Here is a 19,317-nt window from a genome sequence, read left to right as displayed (position 1 = left end):
TGCTATGCATGTTATTTTCCACAGTTCAATCACCTCGCTAATGTCAGAGAAAATACACTCTTATTTAACACATTTCTCACATCCTTCTCATCTCTGTCACTCCCACACTCTGTTATTTGACCACTTTCTTCCTCCCACACACTTACTTCTCCCCATTTCCAAACCTCCCCCTCCCCCTTCATCCCCCCATCCTCCCTCGGTTTGTCCTCTCCTCCGTGTCCCTCGTCCCACGGTGTTTCTTTAGTGTCCATATGCTCCAAGAATTAGGAGAGGGAATGCAGGGAGAGAGGAGGTGGGCAGGCAGCTCCCTCCTCCTGAGGGAGCATCTGCTTCTCTCCTCTCCTCTTTCCTCTTGTTCATAATCACAGAATCACAACCCTCTCTTTCTCTATCTCTCTCTCCGGACGAACAAACAGCGCTGACCTCAGACGGTTGGCTAGATTACACAAGAGCAACGTGATATAAAACAAAAACTATGCAGCCAAATGACAAATCGGGTTAGCGATGTGGCCGGACTCCAGCACATCGCAAACATGAACAGAAACGTGGAAGAACTGCTCCCCTTGCATTTTGTGGAATGGCAAAAAAAACACCTCTCTGCGACTCTCTGATATTAATTTATTGACAAGAATCTGCCTTCGGGTCACATTTCAGCAAAGAGTGTGTTTCCCCAGACATTCCACGGTCTAAACTACAAAATGCCTGAGTTCAGCTGGTGTGTTGTTTATATTACAGCTTTATAACATCCAGATAACTGAAACCTTTGACTCATACTGAAGGTTTCTATTAGTGCAGCCTCAGCTAAGGAAGGTCCAAAGACCTGCGACAAAATTATTAAAAGGTGCAACAATGATGAATGCTTACAGTTTAGCAAAGTATGCCAACAATGTTAATCGATTTCTTATGCATTTCACTTCATCTGGTTTGTGCGTTTGTGCATCTGTGTAAGTGTGTTGAGTAGTTTGGAGGAAAAGACAGCAAACCATCTACACACTCGCCATAGTAATACACACATTTACATACATACATGCACACTAACACCAACCCCACCTCAACGTTAACCCTCATCCACCCAAGATGTAACCCCACCACAGTGAAGATGCTAACAAGGATGATGATGGGCGGAATTACTCTTCTTACTCTGCCCCCATCTGTAACTCCTCCCCTGGATTCGAGGGTCGCTGAATACTTTCACGTCTCGTCTGAGTAAAGGCGAGGTCGTGCTTCAAAACAGTCACAGACACAGAAATGTGATGTAAACAGTTAATAATGATGACTTAATTATTTATTATCTCTGATTTTGGCAGCTTTTTACGGTTTAAGCAGGATAATACGTTCATGTTCAAGTGTGAGTGTGTGTGTTTATGTGTATGTATTCTATAGGCCCAGTGATGGAGTGTGTCTGCTGTGTTTCTTTGCCTTCTTACCAGTGAGTGCTGACACACGGGAGAGGCTGGAGGCCCCTCATCCTCATTACCGCGAACAAGCAGGTCAGAAAGATGAATGTATACTTACTCCCAGTAATTGGGAATCATTTCAGCAAATCATCTAAAGAATGTCACTAAATTTCAGCTTAATGGCAAAATTTGATAAGCGAGGATATACGACCGTGGAATTTATTGCAATAATAAGAGGATAAGTTATGATGGTGTTATTCACCCGTTTTTATGAGACGTTTCAGACGGATATAAGCACCAACAAGGCTTTTTAGATTTGTGCCGGTCTAAAAATGGAGACATAGAAAACATAATTGTGATATTTTGCTTGTATATCTGCTTACAGCTTATCACAACATCTTCTCATCTAATGATGTCAAGAACATTTCAGGTTCAATTACTGTCTCGGTGTGTATGTACACAGCTTAACAGTCTCCAGATATCCATCAGCAAATGTCCATAAATTACCAGTGAACCACGCAACACCTCCAGAGAAGTAAATTTCCATGTGTGGTGCCAGAATGTGACTGATATAAAACCTCATATCTCTAAACAATGTTTTGAAACGTGCCATGAAACACATCAGCCTCTTGTTGCCTGTGTGAGGCTGAACAGCTGTTGAACGCGAGGCGAGGAACAAGTTTGGCCCCTGAGAAGCAGGCGACGTGGTACGTATGCCTCAGTGGGTGTCGTAAATCCTGCAATAAAATTCCGATAATGTCAGTGTTTCCAACGTTCACGAAGGGAGAGAAGCACACCGGAGTCCAGGCACTTATGTCACCGGCAAGGTCTTTTGTTATGTTACATATAAATTTGAATAGCTCCAATTATATTTGATATTACACCAGGAATATTTCATCCAATCCAGGCACCATCAACCATGGTGGGCGATATGATCGTACGTGCTAGACTTTCCTTTCTTTCTTCTGCCAAAAGTAAGAAAAATCATGGGTGAAATGAAGGTGAAGCTGCTACATTTAGACTCATTTGGACTTTGGCCGCAACTCAGATATTAGTCAGACTTATCATTTCCATTTGTCTCCACACACACTCCTTTACTGATTTTTGAGACAATAGCTGCAAAACTACTTGGTCCAGAGGCCGGATAGTTTGGCTCAAGTTTAGCAGCTGGTTCCTATGGGTTGAAAACTACTTTAGCTGGTAAAATATGAGAAAATACTTGTATCACTGCTTGGCATGCTTAGCTGTTTAGTACCTCACCATCCATCCAGTCTGGTCTTTATGCAGATGATGCAATTCTGTTGAGTGAGCGTGAGATCGTTGAGCAGATTGGTGCCGCATCAAGAAATGTTCCAAATCTCACCTATATGGTCACAAACTCTGGGAAATGAAGTGAAAGGGAAGGATGGTGGGGAGGAAGTTGAGCCATTCTCCCTTGGTCTTGAAAGGTGGCGTCATCAATCTGGATTCCTGGAGCAGTGGAGGTGCTCTGGTTCACGTCCAACTGAAAGAAGGGGAGATGCAGAATATGATGGAGGGATTCTGTCCTATCTGACCTGGGAACATCTCGTGATCCCCCCAAGGAAGAGTTGGAGGCCATGTCTAGGGAGAGGGACATGTGGGCTTAAGATGCAAACACTGAGTGGAAAATGGGCAGTTGGAAGACAAAGCAGAGTATTCCATTTTTAATTACAGGGAATGTACATTAAGTCAGTTCTATTGTTTATGTTTGTCCCCTTAACAGCATACAATTGCATGATTATACACAGCAAATGCCTCTGAATTACCTTCTCACACCCTCATAATTGCTTAAGTTGCTGTCATTAAAAGTTGCTTAAACAATGCCTCAGCCCTGGCATTATCTGCCTGTTCCTCACGTCTCACACGTTCCTGCTCTGCCTCAGTCACATGGGCATGTTTTAATCTGCAGTGTGCTCTATCTCCTCTGCTGACTCAGACCAGATCGAGGCGGGGTGAGTCTTCCTTTTGGCACCGGGTAGCGGCACAAATCTGGAATGACTGGGCATCACACCCTGCGTCACTCACGATGGTGTTATACCTGTTTGCCACGTGCAATCGCAGTGTTTAATAGCACGCGTCCCCCCCCCCCCCCCCCCCCCCCCCCTGTATGTAGAGGGTGTGTTTTAAAAGCAGCACACTTGTGTTTTGTTGCCATAGATATTGTTGCATGCTTATTTCTTCATCAGATTTGCATACCTCTTTATTTGTCTTCCCTGTGCAACCTCTATGTGAAGGGTTTGGCCCGTTCCGTGACACCGTAAAGCTCCAGCGACGTACAGCTTCAAGCCTGGGGGAATTGCCTCATCACAGGCGAACAGAACAGATGCTCGGGACATTTGTTTTACATCCAAACTCTCTCTCTCTCTCGTCCCTTCTCTCTCTCTCCTTGTCTTCCTTGTGTACGACCCACCGCCCTCACCTCCCCCACCTCCCCCGACCTCAGCGTCAGTGCACCTTCTTACACCAGGTTCCCATGAGGGTCACCGGACGCGTATTGATGATGTCTTTACATAAGATAAACAAAACAGCATATCGCAGCAACCAGGCTTTCTATCAGCCAAGAAAGGGAAAGGGAGAGGGGGGGGAAAATGGATAATAATGACAAAATCATGCTGTTTGTTTGGCAGCACACACAGAGGAACATATCAGAGGGAATCTAGGGAAACTGAGTAAGCATATTTGTTTCTGATTTTCTCCCTTCAGCGTGTGTTGTGGTGCGCTGAGGATGAAGCTGCCACAGATTATCATGGTTTGAGTTGGAAGCTGGTGTGCAACAAAGCAATGGGAAAGTACCAGGGCTGTGTCATTAAAAAAAACAAAAAAAAACCGGGCAACAGGCTTGAAATCTTGTTTTGGGATGATTCCGCTTTATTTTGTCTCATCCGAGGAAGAGGAGCGGATCAAGGGCCATATGCGTTTGATTATTAGAGTCTTTTCGAGATCATTTGTTTTGATTTGGTTTAGCGAGGCATTTGGTCTGTTCTTCAGCTGGTGCTGACTAGAAACAATGTCTGAAAGGCAGACGGCGTGGTTGACATGTTCAAATCCCAAACATCTTCCATAAGAAAGCGAGCTGCTTTTCATTATTTCAAGAATCGGAACAATCTGAAGAATTTTCAACGAGTCACAACGGCTCTTAATGTTCATTTGATTTGTTTCATCCCTTCACACTCACACTTCTTCACAACAAACCCAAGTAAAAACTGTTTCCACTGTTCTCCTTTGTTCAGATGAAGCTAAACAGGCTTTTGTTATGAATGTGCTCCACGATTTTAAACTCATTTTCCTCTATTTTTACTTTAAAATATAGCATTCCCCTAGATTACAGGATATTGTGCTTTGGTTTGTAGCTTTTCAGTGATGACTTCATGTTTTTTTTATCTCATCACACACTGTTTAGTCCAATGTAAAAGCGCATCAGTGAGACACAAAAGCAGATTTCTCACAGTGAATATGTGGTGTTTTGTAGTCAGAACTGTGCCAGATCTTTGCTAATTACAGGCCCGAGGGGGGCACGAGCTCAACCAAACAGCTTCACACACATCAGAGAACCGAATTCTCCTGCCCTTCAAAGCATCATGAACGTTTCCTCAAACCACAAACTGCTAATATACCAGTACAGAGAGTCTATATTAAGTGGAATATAAACCAAATAATGACTGTCAGTACATCTGCTTTGTGCATCCACTGTCTTAACAAAGTCTTGTGTATGCTGAGGAAGAACAAATGATGCTTTGCCATGTGCAGCATGTATGGATGTGGAAGTTAAAAGTACAACAACCATCTAAGAAAACTTCAAAGTTGCCCAAAATTAAAACACTGTGATGAAGTACAAGTACCTGTGCACATCCAGCATGTTGATGTATTATGTTACCTGTTGGGATCATTAACCTAAATGTGCAAACAGGTAGAGGTGCGACTCTTCCTCGTTCTTGTCATCCCCCGACCCCTCGCCCTGCAACCTCTACCTCCCATCTCTCTCTCTCTCTCTCTCTCTCTCTCTCTCACACACACACACACACACACTTTGAACGCACACATACGCACACACGGGTCATGTAGGCGGTTGGAAATCCAAGCTATTGATGGTTACCTTGGGAAATGCCAGAGTTTGGGCAGAATAGACTGAGCCATTTCTTCCCACACCTGCGGCTTTGTGTCACTTTATCCCAGAACATCCTCTGTGGTCACCTTATCCCGGCTTCTTCCTCAGACGAGTGTAAGATGACTGGAGCTATGATTTGCCAAGTACTTTGAAATCACAAGGATCTCGTTAAAATTAGGATGAAATTATTATTTTATGTGAAAGATGAAAGAAATGGGCCTTTGAGTGACGAGTCGCAGTGGAAAAATGGAAAAAATCACTGGTAATTGTTCATTTTGTAAAATGTTTACAGAACATGGATATCATTTTGATTAATATAAAGAACCCCCCCTCTTTCTCCCTCTCTCTCTCGCCCTCTCTCTCTCTCTCTCTATCACACACAGGTAACCAGAGTACGCCGACATCGGACACCGCCGAGGAGAGTCTACTCTTTTCTCCAAGCCACGGGAAACACAGGATGCAATCTAGGCCTCTCACAGTCGGCACGCTATCCAGCGACACAGGTCCAGAGCTTGGGTTACCACCTTAACCCTCTTCTCATTGTGCATCCCTCCATTCACCGGGGAGCCAGATAAGTCGAGCCGTTTTAGCCCCCGAGGTGGGATCAACGTCTTTCAGGCACCAAAGTGGCTGCTTGTGATCTTCAGTAGCATCTATAAATGAAACAGTTTTAAAAGCCACAAAGAACTGTTTACGCTCCTATAACCTTCATTATCAAATTAAAACATTTGAGTAGAGATGTATTGCTGGTGAGATGCACAGACACAGGGTGCATGCGCGCGTGTGTGTGTGTGTGTGTGTGTTATGCAGGGATTTGAACTCCCGCCTGGGAAACAAAGTCGAATGATTCTGTTTCTCAGAACATAAATTTCTACCGTAATTAAACACTTCACAGAACATCACCGAGGAGGCAGGAGGAGCGTGCCTCGTCTTCCCAAATGCAAATGTAACATTTGGCCAAATAAATAGAAGGCATCGGCTCGCCACAGGCCACAGGCCCACTAATTAAACCAGGAGTCGTTTTTAGCTCAGCGCTGGTTGGAGACGTATCGATAAAACTACATCTTGATTCGTACGCCATAAACAAAACAGAGCACTCAAGGCGATACAGTGAGGAAATTGTGCGCCTGAAATACTTGGCCTTATAATTTTAATCAGAATGCTTTCCAATGATAATATTCAGCCAATCAATCATTTCCCCCAGAGAGAAAGATAAACAATCATCACACCACGGATCATTTAGCAAAGGGGCACACGCCTCAGTTTGCCCGTGCCCAGCCAGCCAGCCAGCCAGCAAAGTGCAGTATAGCCAGCATTTTTGATCAGCGCAATAATTACTCAGCATTGCTACAGCATGTACAAAAATGTGGCGTTTGCTGGGTTTACACAGTGGAAAGTAGCTGTCATTAACCGGAGATAATAACTGCAGGCACCACTGACACAGCCTGGATTTAGACACAGTTTATGTTCTTCCACAATGCGGCCGTTTAGTGTTGATTTCAACAGCGGTTGTTTAAGTCAAAGTCATAGGCATCACCCTCAGTAAAAATAGAAGAAAGAAGAACTGGAAGAGACATAATAAACTAGGATAATATGCTACTGAAGTATAGAGGAGTGAAGGAGGGCAGAGCAGTGGTGAATGGAGGTCAGAAAGCACCTGTTTAACATCAGCAAGCAGCAGCACATCTCTGCCCATTACATTACCGCTTGGCAGCTGTGTGTGTGTGTGTGTGTGTGTGTGTGTGTGTGTGTGTGTGCGCGCGCTCGCTCGCATTCATCTGACTAAATCCACAGATTGCTGATCTGTTTTTCATTTTTTGCGCCCTCTCTCCTGATGTTCTCTATCTGTCTCTGAAATGCATGCATACTTATATACACACACACACACACACACACACACACACACGAACACACACAAGAGTGAGTGTCAGAAATCCATGTCAAGCTTGCTGCCAAGGGAAACTTGCTGCCTTTGTGCACAAAAATGTGGACGCAGTGTAAAGAACTGAAACCATGACTACTCTGCTAAATATGACAGAGTGAATGAAAGTGCAGAATTCATGTAAAAGTGATAAAATTAAACCTAACGTTTCAAAATTTGCAATGATATTATTATTAATGAAAATGAAATGACATTTATGACAGCTGTTACCAAACAAGAGAGAGGTCAGTTTACATTTACATATTTATTTTACTTCTTTATTTTTCTTGTAACCAGGGTGGAAACTTTAGGGGATTTTTAATGATTTCAGTTCTTGTGAATGACTCAAACTTCTCTAAAAGCTAAAACAATCCTCTGACTCAAAAGTGAGAGGAAAGAAGCCTGCAAAGTGACAAACTACCAAATATGTGTAGTGGAGGAAGAAGTACAATGCAGAAATGGTTAAAAAAAATCGAAGAGGACAAAAGTGTAACTCTTTCCTCCTGGAGCTGACAGGGAAGGACTCATCTGCAGCACTATGATGAGATAAGTGGAGTTTACTGCAGCCTTGTGGCTCTCCTGAGGAAGAGACCTGGTGGAGTTACTATCCAGAGGACGGAGAAGGAGACAGAAAGAGGGACAGACAAAGCTGTACACACGTGTCTGCAGGGAAGATGAATTAATTCTCTCCCAAACAATGCTCGACGTTTCTTGTGTCACCCAATCTACTCTGCGCTACCTTAGCTGAGCCTTTTCTTTGGGCGTATCACCTCGGGCCTCCCGTACTTAACACCTGCTGTTTACCTCCGGGCCACAGCAACAAAAACAACCTTAATGAAAGTCGTTCTGCTGAGAAGCTGGGAAGGAAGCGCGCCTGCTAACGTCTCTATATCTACACCCCGGGCCCGGCCCCCCTTCCAACAGCTGTGGAGTGGAGAGAGAGATGATGACGTCCTCGGGGGTAATTGGGCCTTAAATGTGAGGGCTGTGGGGGTAAATACAGAGCCACAGGCCAGGACCAGAGTTACCAGAGAGAGAGAGAGAGAGAGGGAGAGAGGGAAGGAGAGAGAGAGAGAGGGAGAGTAATCTGACACCAACCACCTCCTCTATTACAGGGAGCATCACCAACACAACATCTGCCCTATATATAGCTTGTGGGCTGCTTTCAGTTTCTGTTTTCCCTCTCTCTCCTTTGTATCTGCTTCTTCCCCCTCCCTCCCCCCAACCCTCGACACCTCAACCCCCGCCCTGTCTGTCTCAATAGGTGTCAAACTCCCTCGTTTGTCAATCCAAAGATGACAGACGATGTGCGTGACGACAGGTTTTTATTTATTTAGGTTTTTCTGAGACGCTCTTCTTGTTCAGTGCTCAGTGTTCACCTGCGAGAGGTAATGTATTGTTGTATACATTACCTCAGCTGTGACTGTCCTGATCGCCTGGCTGGGTTCAGCAATCAACTTGCAACTCGGAAATAAATGATCAGTTTCATGCAATACAGTCATTTTAGTTCATTTAAATTTTGATTTAATACCAATTACAAGCTTCCACTGGGAAAAGTAGTCCCTTTGCTGCTTCCAGTGAGTGGGACATATTTCAGAATGCAGATGCTTCAAGAGACAATGATGGTATGCAGTAATGGGGAAATGAACCCCCACCCCATGTTATTGTTGTTGTATTATAATAAACCACAAGATTTCAGATTAAAGGTTTTTGGTTCTATCGGTAATTAATAGCAACCTCAACCCACAATGTCACACATCTGACACATCCAAACGTTTCTTCATGCTCTTTCATCCTAGTCAGACTATCGACTCCATTTACAGATTTGCGACTAAGGGAAATGTTTGTAATATGTTTGCCTTTTCACAATAACACGTTTTGGGTTTTTTTTACAGACCGACTGAATCATGTCGCGTCTTGCAGAAATAGTGTGAAATGTACTGAAGTCGACACGTTTACCTGAACACTACACTAATCTGTATACGTAGATGGAATTCATAGGATTCTGTCAATTCTTGTCATCTGCAAGTCTCATGTGAAAGAATTCCATCGTCCTGCTCCCCCTCCTCCTCCTCCTCCTCCTCCTCCGTCTCACCTGCTGCCTGTATGACTCCTCCCATCCATGACGTCCAGCATGATTGACGACTGAGATAGCATCAATCCAATTCCATCAGTAGAAGAGGCCCTGCAGAAACGTGTGACCTTTGACACCGAGCGCTCAATCTATGAATTCCTATCAGGATGCAGTGAGGATTTAAGCAAATTTAACAAAATAAGAGTTTTTTAATTTAAGGGGGGGATACACTCAGGTGTGTAGATTTGAGCGCAGGATGACCCAGAGGAGCTCCATACTCTAAACCTCCTGCCTAGCTGTGCTGTTTCATTGGCTCTTTTTTTGCATCAGCTTTACAGCGAAGCTCTTTTATTTTTTTATTCCAGTCTGACACTGGAGGAGTCGTGCAGACGGTTCCTGCTCGCTTGTGGTTCCTCCATCAACTCCGACTCCGAGTGGGTGGCTGACTAACTGGTTGACTGGCATTCCCCCAGAGACACAAGGAATGACAAAAACTTAGGAAAACAAAGGCACACCAAAACCCCAATTGACTTACTCAGTAAAATCCTAATTAGCTACTGGCAATAATGATAATAAAAATATAGTCTAGACATGCTGTATTGAATAAAAAGAGGGGATTTTACGAGAGTGTAATGCACAGCTTAGAAACAAGCCTCCGCAACATTGTCTGCGATGCCAGGGACAGCTTATATGATCTTGTTTTATGAATTGTAAAAAGCTTTGCAGTTGTCTTGTTTGCTGATGTCAGGGGAAAGTATGCTGGTGGGTGCGAGTGAAGTCTGGGTCAGAGCAGCCTGCTGGAAACGGCTCAGTGTTTCATTAGCTTGCCACTGTCGCTTTATTGTTATTGAAGTGGCTCTTAATTTATTAACTATGAGAGCGCTCTCAACTAATTAATTTAACTATGATGAAGAACTAGGACAATAGTGTCACGGATCGTTGATTATACCAATGGGATTTCATGCAGCGTTTGTGTGGTTATGCTTACTCAAGTGTGTGTATTCTCTACATAGGTAACTCTTACTATAAGGGTTTAAAAGTAACACTCACAATCACGGAGTCATAAAGTGATAAAGTCGCATTTCAAATGTTCCGGGCAAGTCCAAGTGGGATGAGACCACGGAAGAGGCCTGGATCACAAATCCCATCCGTCTGATCTCCCGGGAAGAGCTGGGAGATCAACAACATTTTGCCATAAACAGTATTTGAGGTTCAGTGTCTGAATTGTATTGTAATTTTGCCGTCGTGGTGACGATCGCATTGATCTATTCTACGTAGTTTCTATCTCTTGTATTTGTTGTATATTTGATCTCATTCATTTGATCTTTTTTTTATCATACCATACAGAACACAGGGAACGTCTGCCTGATCAAAAGCTCCGGACTGATTTTGGAGCAGAAAGCATCTGTTGCTGATGTCTGCTCTGTGTCGCTTCCCTGTGACTGCGTTTGATCTTTCGCTAGTATCGAATGTAGTGATTGTGGCTAACGTTCAACTTTTGGAGAGAAACTTGTTGTGTGTCACTGTGGAGCTCCTTTGTACTCGCTGGCACACATTCACAGCTGCTGTTTAATGCAGCTTTGTCTCTTGCCAAGGAGTGTGTGGTTCATCAACTAGATACAGGCAGATAAGGATCCTGATATCAATAGCTTTATACTTACTCACTCGCTAATTTCTCATCTTCTGGCCAAGTACTGTAAAACTCAGGCTCTGATCTTAATTACGACATTCCGGCGTGTTTGTCCTGTGATGCATGTATGTTCCCCAACATATAAGGCTTGAATCGTGGAACTATAACCAATGTGTAGCTGCGACGATGCTGATTCAGTGTTCAGTATCAGTCAGTATCACGCTTTTGTCATGAACTCAGCAGTTGTCGATATAGAAGAACGTATTTCTTTACAGATCTGATTTCAGGGTGACGATAGAACAAAGCTGGACTTATTTAGTCAGAATCAGAGGACTATTCGGCCTTGGTGGAGGTGCCAAAGATAATCTCAATAGTGCAGGCTTGTCTATCAAACACCAAATGAGTTCACATATTAAAGAGAAGAAACTGGTCTATGAAGTCAGCCGTTTCTGTGTGTTGGCAGAGTAAAGCTCAGCTCTCTCCAGCGTGGATCAGGTTATTAGAGGACCACAGAGTAAGTGGTGCTAAATTACAGGCTGTGTACCTTTTTACATCCATTAATATTACACAGTTTGATTTCTTGTTGTTTTATATGACTGGAATATTTTTCTCTTCTGGCTTCAGTTGCAAACTCATATGCATTTGAATCCATTCCTCCATCAGTCATGCGTTGTAATGCAATAACAGCAGCTTTCAATCTGTCGCCCTGTTTGCATTCAACTGTGAGGATATAACCTTGAGTCTGTAGCCCACATACTAAACTGGTGTAGAATACTTTATAAGACCACTCGTATATTCTGAAGAGGTAAGCCTGCTAAGAATGGGTCGAGATGCATTTAAGGGCATTAAGACAGACGGCATTAGAGCAGAGCGTGACTTTCATGTGGTAACAGGCCTATTTGTTGGAGTTGGGGGACTCTGCCTAAACGTTCCTTAAATGGCTTTATGGGGCAATACTTCTATATATAAAAAAAGATCTTTTAACCATAAGTCCCGTGAAGTTTTTTCTTATTTGACAGTAGACTGATAGATGTATAGTTTTGTTCTCCTGGAGCTGCTATCATTTAGCTGATACATCATCTAACTCTAACTGTGAGTATAAGCCAATAGCAGAAAATGTGGTACAGGCTGAATTTATGGCGTCGCCTTAATTCATTGGAGGACTTAAACATTTTCCAGTACATCAGATATGATGTAACCGCCGCGACCCTTTTGAGTGAGCGTCGGTGTAGAGGGCCAGACTGAAAAATGAAAACAGCTATATCACTGGAGTTATAAATTACAGGCTGATTTGGCATCTGATAAACAATAAACCATGAAGCGCCGTGCATCAAGCCTCTGACTGCACAGCTTTATTCGCCTTCACATCATCCATGTTACCATAGCAGCACAAAGGCCCCATTTACATCTTGCATTAGCGCACAGTCCGTATCGGAATACGTTATCCGAATAATGAAAAACACGTGTTAATGCGAGTGATCGGAACGCAATCCAAGAGATCGCTGTCAAAAAAAACATCTTTACGCAAAAACTGGACTTGGGAATCAAACAAACGCGACATGTAGTCTTAGTGATAAGTGTGCTGTCTTTGGAAAATAGTAAATGAGCTTTTTGGGGGGCAAATGATGCAGCATCTGTTTCTGTGTTTTCATGTGATGTTTGAAACTTTGCAGCTACATTCATATTCATTTGAAGATCCCGTTTCCACTCAGCGTTACTTGCCAAGACCCCTTTAGGCCTGTCAGCCATTTACAAGCGTGAGTGCTAGTAAATGTCGTGTTCAACTTAAGGCCACATTAAGTGTATCTCAAACGCTTTGTAATGGCCACATAAATTGGGCATCGACCCAAAGTGGAGCCCGTAAAACAGCTTTGGTTTGCCTGTCAACACGTTGTACATCTTCTGTCTTAAAAACCTGAATATGTTGAAGTTACTCAAACACCACTACCAGTTTCTAGTTTCTGTAGAACCCAAAATGGTTTCATCCATCCGTTCCATCCATTTACTGTATTTGGAGTTGAGTCTTTAAACCTGACTGATGTCCCAAAGTCTCTACATTTGCTTTACCAGCAGGTGCATCATGTGATTTGCATTGTTTTCCTGAAGCTTCTACATGATGTCTGACATCACAACATCTAGAATTCAACTTCATCCTCCAATACAATGAGTTAACGTGGCACTTGATAGTGGGAAAGTTGTGTAAACTATAAATCCGACACCACTTGAAAGCCGGGTTCGTCTCACCCACGTCTGCATTCTGAGGAGTAATTTGATAACTTAAGGCGCTTTATATAACGCTGTCCTCATTTGCTCTTTCTTTACTTCTGTGTTTAAGTTATTCGTCTCTTTAAGACCTACCTCCGGAAAAGCCCACAATGTTCAGACTGTCCACTGTTCAGATTCGATGTGGCAACACTGGCAGTCAAACGCTCATATAGTGAGGCGTGCATGTGCTCAGACGCGTTGGCGTGTAAAATCCAATGTTGATGTAAACATGCCAGAGTAGTTCTGAACCTATGGATTGGGTCAGTCGGATGTTTTTCTATAGGTATGAACCTCCTTTCTGCAACTTGACACGTTCAACACATACAACCTATTACACACACTATTGAATACGTGTGTAAAATGACCTCATCCTTGGTGTAAATGTATACCTACTGTCTGAAATCCTGAACCCGAAAAAAAAAAACTTCCTCATGACGCATAAGCCATCAAATTGACACACACTTACAAAGTCCAAAATAAGAGTTTATAATTTCAGCTGAACAAAGAGTCTATTGTGGGCGGCTCTGGGGCAGAGCGAAGACGCTGACTGCTGATATTTCTGTTTGTTTAAACTTTTTACTCGCAGTGAAACAACGTTAATTTTGGTTTGTGGGATGTTGGCGGTCGGGGATTGCAGAGCGGTGTGAAGAACAGATGGTCTGAGTAAAAACCTGTTCAAAACACACAGCCGCTCCGTGACAACGCAGCTCCTTTTCTCCTACTCCATTGTGACATTTTCCATTCTTATTTTGTCACGCCAATGACAGACAGATCGTCGGCGTGGTGAGGCAGCAGATATTTGCTGTATGCCTCAGCTTGATTTTGTTCGTTACAGCACGATAATCATAGAACAAAACAAGCCAAGGACACCATACCCATGTAGCAATCAGCCCAAGAGAAAAAAGAGAGAGAGCCCCGTTCCCAGCTGTAAGCGCTCACATGGGAATCTGTTCCCACTAGTGTTCTAAAATAGTCACTGAGGGCTTTTCAATTATGTAGGCCACGCCGTAAGAAGGGGCCCAATCATAAAACCAGAGTGTTTACCTCCTCTCTAAATCTTACTCGGCTCTGATTGAGGGGACAGAAGGCGGCTGGGGAGCTGGGATAGAAAAGACGAGGCCAGAGGGGAGATACTGTACAAAAGTGTAGGAAATACAATGAGAGCTGTAATTTTCAGCCATTGTGTCTGGAGGCCAGGAGAGCATCCACCATAATGTTAGAGATCAGCGCAGAAACACGAGACGCGCTGAGAGAATATGAGTCGGGTCATTCGCTGAGGCAAAGTTAGGTCAAGGTGTCTCAAAATGAAGTTGAATCAGTCTACATTAACAGTTAAAAGGAACAAACAAAACAAGTCTGGCTTTTGGAGTCATTCAGGCACACACACACACGCACGCACAAACACACGCACACACACAATTAGAGTTAAACACGTTCATCCTCAAAGCTGCACCACAGGATTCCCTTGCTGTCATCATGGAAAATACGATTGCTCCTCCACGAACGCCTGCACACGTGCGTGTGTGCGTAACTGCACGCGTGTTAACTTTACACAACAGCAGCATACAAGGGTGTGGAGCCAGCTGCAGAAAAGGATTTAGACACTTTGCTCGTGTTCCCAGGTTTCATTGTCCGTCGCTGCTCTGAGAAACCGGCTTGACCCGTTTGACAGAGCGCTCTCAATAAATGGCATCGTAAAGGAAACTTTTATAGCACAGTGTGTCATTGATGTCAGCCGCATCATATGATCTTCATCTATCCGGGGACGGACAAACACTAGCAACAATGTTTGGGATAGTTTCTATCCAACAAGAAAACTGTTTATACTGCTGCCATGAAGCTGATGTCACGCGCACACACACACACACACACACACCTTTATAATGACATAAAGGATTCAATGGCACCGTCTTCATCGTGATGATTATGTTTTTCTATTACATTTGTTTTGTTGTCTCTTTGTTCTGCTAGTTGCCACAATAAACTAACTCTGTCTGGATGTCAGGCCGTGAGCCAAGGAGGAGCTTATTAGTATGAAAACTCTCGGCTTTTTAGAAAAGTGCTTGAAACTGCTTGAAATAAAATCGCAATTGCATTGTCTCCTTAATAGATCACTGTCTGGTTGAATAATTAACTTTTTAAAAAAGAAATTAAATTGTACGTGTTTTATCACAGTAGTGTGTAGTCGTGTTTTTGCATGTGTTAAAGTTAAGAAACTTTGTGGGAGAAACTTTTTTTTTACAGTGGGCTCCTCCAATTAAAAACAGGAGTAATGTTTTACAGTGGACTGTGAGTTTATATTTAACATTTAGACGTTTTTTATTACAGGTTAACAAATGTGAGGAACCTGAATTAATAAAATTAATAATTAATAATAATTAATACAATAAGTAAAGTAAGTACATTTGAAATTTTGGCCATATTCTCCAAAATTGTCGCTGTAACCATGGACCAAATAGTACATTTTTGTGAACGGCCCATATTTTCTCAGATAATTGAAGTGTAAGAAATGCATACATATCAGCCGAAATAGCTCAGTTGGGAGAGCGTTAGACTGAAGATCTAAAGGCCCCTGGTTCGATCCCGGGTTTCGGCAGAAATGACAACTGTCACATCAATGTCAGTGTAACCATGGAGCAAGTAATTTGAGTGAGTGAAAAGCCCATATCTTGGTTAGTTTAAGAGCTAGAACTTCAAACACAGCATCTATATGGCACTGGGATCCATTGGTGTAAGTTTGGGGCAAATTTTATTTTTGGTCCGATTTCCCAAGTTGTCAATGTAACCATGACAATGGTTACATTGACAATTAACACAAAAATTAATTGTCACAAAAATTAATAAAAAAAAAAAACACAAAAATTGTTCATTTTTGTGAACAGCCCATATCTTCACAGATAATTTCAGTGTAAGAAACGAACATATATCAGCCGAAGTAGCTCAGTGGGAGAGCGTTAGACTGAAGATCTAAAGGCCCCTGGTTCAATCCCGAGTTTCGGCAGAAATCAGAGCTGTCACAAAAGCAAGTCAACAGGTGGCTGCTTGTAAAAGAGCATTTAACTTTTTACCTTTACAGTGTACTGATACTCTAAAACGTTCAACTATTTTACAAGAAACCACCAGTAGGCAGGTGAGGACAAGGACCTCCATCACATTTAATGACTTGACTGTTCAAATCTGATTCTGATAGATTAAAACATCATAGAAAAGCATGTTTCAAACAGACACTTATCGTCTTACAGCAAAAACAAACAATTCTAAGATGTCTTTACAGGAAAATGGAGGCTGAATGAAAGACAAAATTTGAAATGCGACATGCAATTGCGATTCAAATCAGGTTTCTGGGTACAAAACGAGAAGCGACAGATATAATAAACACCTGACTTCTTTTCTCAAGCAACCCAAGAATTGAGAAAATGCAACAAAAGTAAGATGTTGTACCAGTTGATGTGTAGTTTTGGAATAAACATGAACCTAAACCAGCTCTTCATGCCTTCAGATTATTCCTCTTTCTATTTCTCACTCATGCTTCACCACTGAGTGAAGTTAGTGTCCATTAAAAAATAAAGACATAAATCAAAGCTTTGTTTTTAAATGTTGGACTTAGGCATTAATCATTCATGCTCATTTAAGGGTAAATTAGATTTTTGTTGATCTTTAATTCAGCAGGTCAACCTTAGCATAAACACCCCGTCTGATCTTTGTTTGCTGGCTGGAAGCTCGGGGGGATTAAGTTTTTTAACGAGCCTCTCCTGGTAAGGGGTAGATCATCCTAATCAATATTTCAACGCATATATTAACATTATCCAAATTGATTTAGTGTCCCGGCAGCCTAAAATGTTGTTTATCAAAGGAAAGGTCACTTGATGTATTTGGCTGTCCAACAGGGAATCTTCCTGAGGCCTCCATAGGCAGACATGGTGTAATATTGATCAATGCTTTAGCTGAGCTTTGGTGTATCGTCACTAATAATTTATAAGAAAGTGTTTTCACGTTAATTGTTCAGTAAACATACAAACCTGAATCTGTGTGTGTGTGTGCAAGAGAGAGAGAGAGAGAGTCCAATTGACATTTATTGGAGCTCTCTTTAAAACAAAGACACTGTATGAAAATCAAAGTTCAATAATAAACCATAAAATTCATGTTGGAATCCAATCAACCAAAAAACATCTTGGCTTCAACAGTGAAACCAACATGTCAGAGAAGCTTCACTCTCTGTATAATATTGTTATTCGGCCGATGAAAGAGGAGCAGACAGACACGAGCGATTTCTCTCTTCTTACAGAAATCATTTGCCTCACCCATTCTGACTGAAGTTTGTCTGATATTCAATTCAGTTTGAGTACAAAGCTTTCAGGGACGACGATTCCAGGAAGACGAGTCGTTTTTTAATGGGCTGTGAGGCTGCGTGTTTTGGCACAGAGCAGGGAGGAAGGTGAAGGTTTCACCGGGAAACATTGGTTTTAAATTATTCCAAACTGATGCTATTTTAAGGGACAATGAAGAAGAAAAAGTCCTTGAGACATTCCCTTAACTTTTAGGACAGCATCCTTTGAATTAATGGGCAGAAGTTCAAAGGTTGTGTTTTGAAGAAAGACTCTCTGTCAAAGAAAGGACAACAGCTTCCTGTCAGAAACTAAAGCATTATGGGTTGGAATTGCTCAGAAATCACTTCACTGAAGCGCACACACACTTTGAAGCTGACATGGAGGACCATAAACATCTCTGGACCCTTTATCCTCAGATCAAAACGTGATATTCCAGATCAGGGCAATACTTTGGTGCCGTCTAAAACCAGGTCTGGGTGCAGGCTAATATCTGACCTTGGTTCTGTCTTCCCTGGGAAATTCTCTTTTTTGAATGATTGATTGCTGACATGTTTCTCAGATGTAGAAGATCGACCCGTTGAGTAAACATTGCCAGATAATCAGGATTGTTTCTCTGGCATTCCATGCAGGGATATAAACCTTCCCGTTTTTGATCCATGGAGCCAACGTTGTCCACTAAGGAAAGAGAGACATGATATTATTCTTGAAAGGACCGACTGAAGTGGCTGCAGAGACAATCTGCACCGTCTGCCTGATCTAAGACATCTCTGTATTCTGTTACACCGCTCATCAGGCACTCTTTTACTTTAAACTAGGTAGTTAGTTTCACATAAAATATAAGTTAAAATGAAGTGCCAGTATGTGTACCCATCCTATTTTATCCATTATGTCATACTTCATACAACAAATGCTTACCTAAGAACACAGAGGCATCTGAGGTCATCACAACATCATGCAAAGTGCTAAACAAAGCATGTTGCACACACACAGAGAGAGAGAGAGAGAGAGAGAGAGAGAGAGAGGGGGAGAGAGAGAGCTGTGTCGCAATCACATTCCGCACTCATAGTGAGGTTTGCGACCCAACCCTCCCTGTCTTTCTCAAACGTAAACAGGTCTTTGGTTTGCAGCTCATTCATGAATCTACGTCTTTGGAGTGCCTGACTGAAAAGTGCAAGTCGACCAGTTCTGACTCAAAGCCAAGCGACGCCCTTTTCTCTTTTCTCTCTCTGCTTTGTAACCATTCATGCCCTGTGTGTAGTGCACGCTCCACCCAAACACTGCCGTATCTCCATGGCGACACACACACACACACACACATATATATATAGACGAACGTTAAGGTGTGTGTCTGTGTGTTTTCCTTCTTTTTTTTTCACCTCTACCTCGGCAGCCTTTGGACCGTGACAGCGGTGGAAGACGTCAGCAGATAAGGGGCAATCCCTCGCGTCGCCCTGGCAACATTCCTCAGTCGACAAACATTGGCTCAGACTGGAAGCCTGCAAACCGAGAGCAAAAGGCTTTCCTGACTTATAGTTGTTGTTGTTGTTGCTATAGTAGTGGCTGCCGGCCAGAAACC

At 42.7% G+C, this 19,317-nt stretch overlaps 2 non-coding genes across 2 annotated transcripts; both read left to right on the top strand.

Moving 5' to 3' along the window:
* The first annotated feature begins 15,936 nt into the window (after positions 1-15,936).
* On the top strand, positions 15,937-16,009 carry trnaf-gaa (transfer RNA phenylalanine (anticodon GAA)). The gene has a single exon. It is a non-coding gene; the product is annotated as a tRNA-Phe (tRNA).
* Positions 16,010-16,342: 333 nt separating this feature from the next.
* Positions 16,343-16,414, top strand: trnaf-gaa (transfer RNA phenylalanine (anticodon GAA)). The gene has a single exon. It is a non-coding gene; the product is annotated as a tRNA-Phe (tRNA).
* Positions 16,415-19,317: the final 2,903 nt, after the last annotated feature.

Source organism: Genypterus blacodes, unplaced genomic scaffold (assembly GCF_046128005.1).
Source record: "Genypterus blacodes isolate CSIRO-AG114 ecotype Tasmania unplaced genomic scaffold, CSIRO-AGI_Gbla_v1 ptg000133l_1, whole genome shotgun sequence".
NCBI classification, from domain to species: domain Eukaryota; kingdom Metazoa; phylum Chordata; class Actinopteri; order Ophidiiformes; family Ophidiidae; genus Genypterus; species Genypterus blacodes.
Note: the sequence above shows the minus strand (reverse complement) of the source record. Positions and strands in the feature narration are given on the sequence as shown.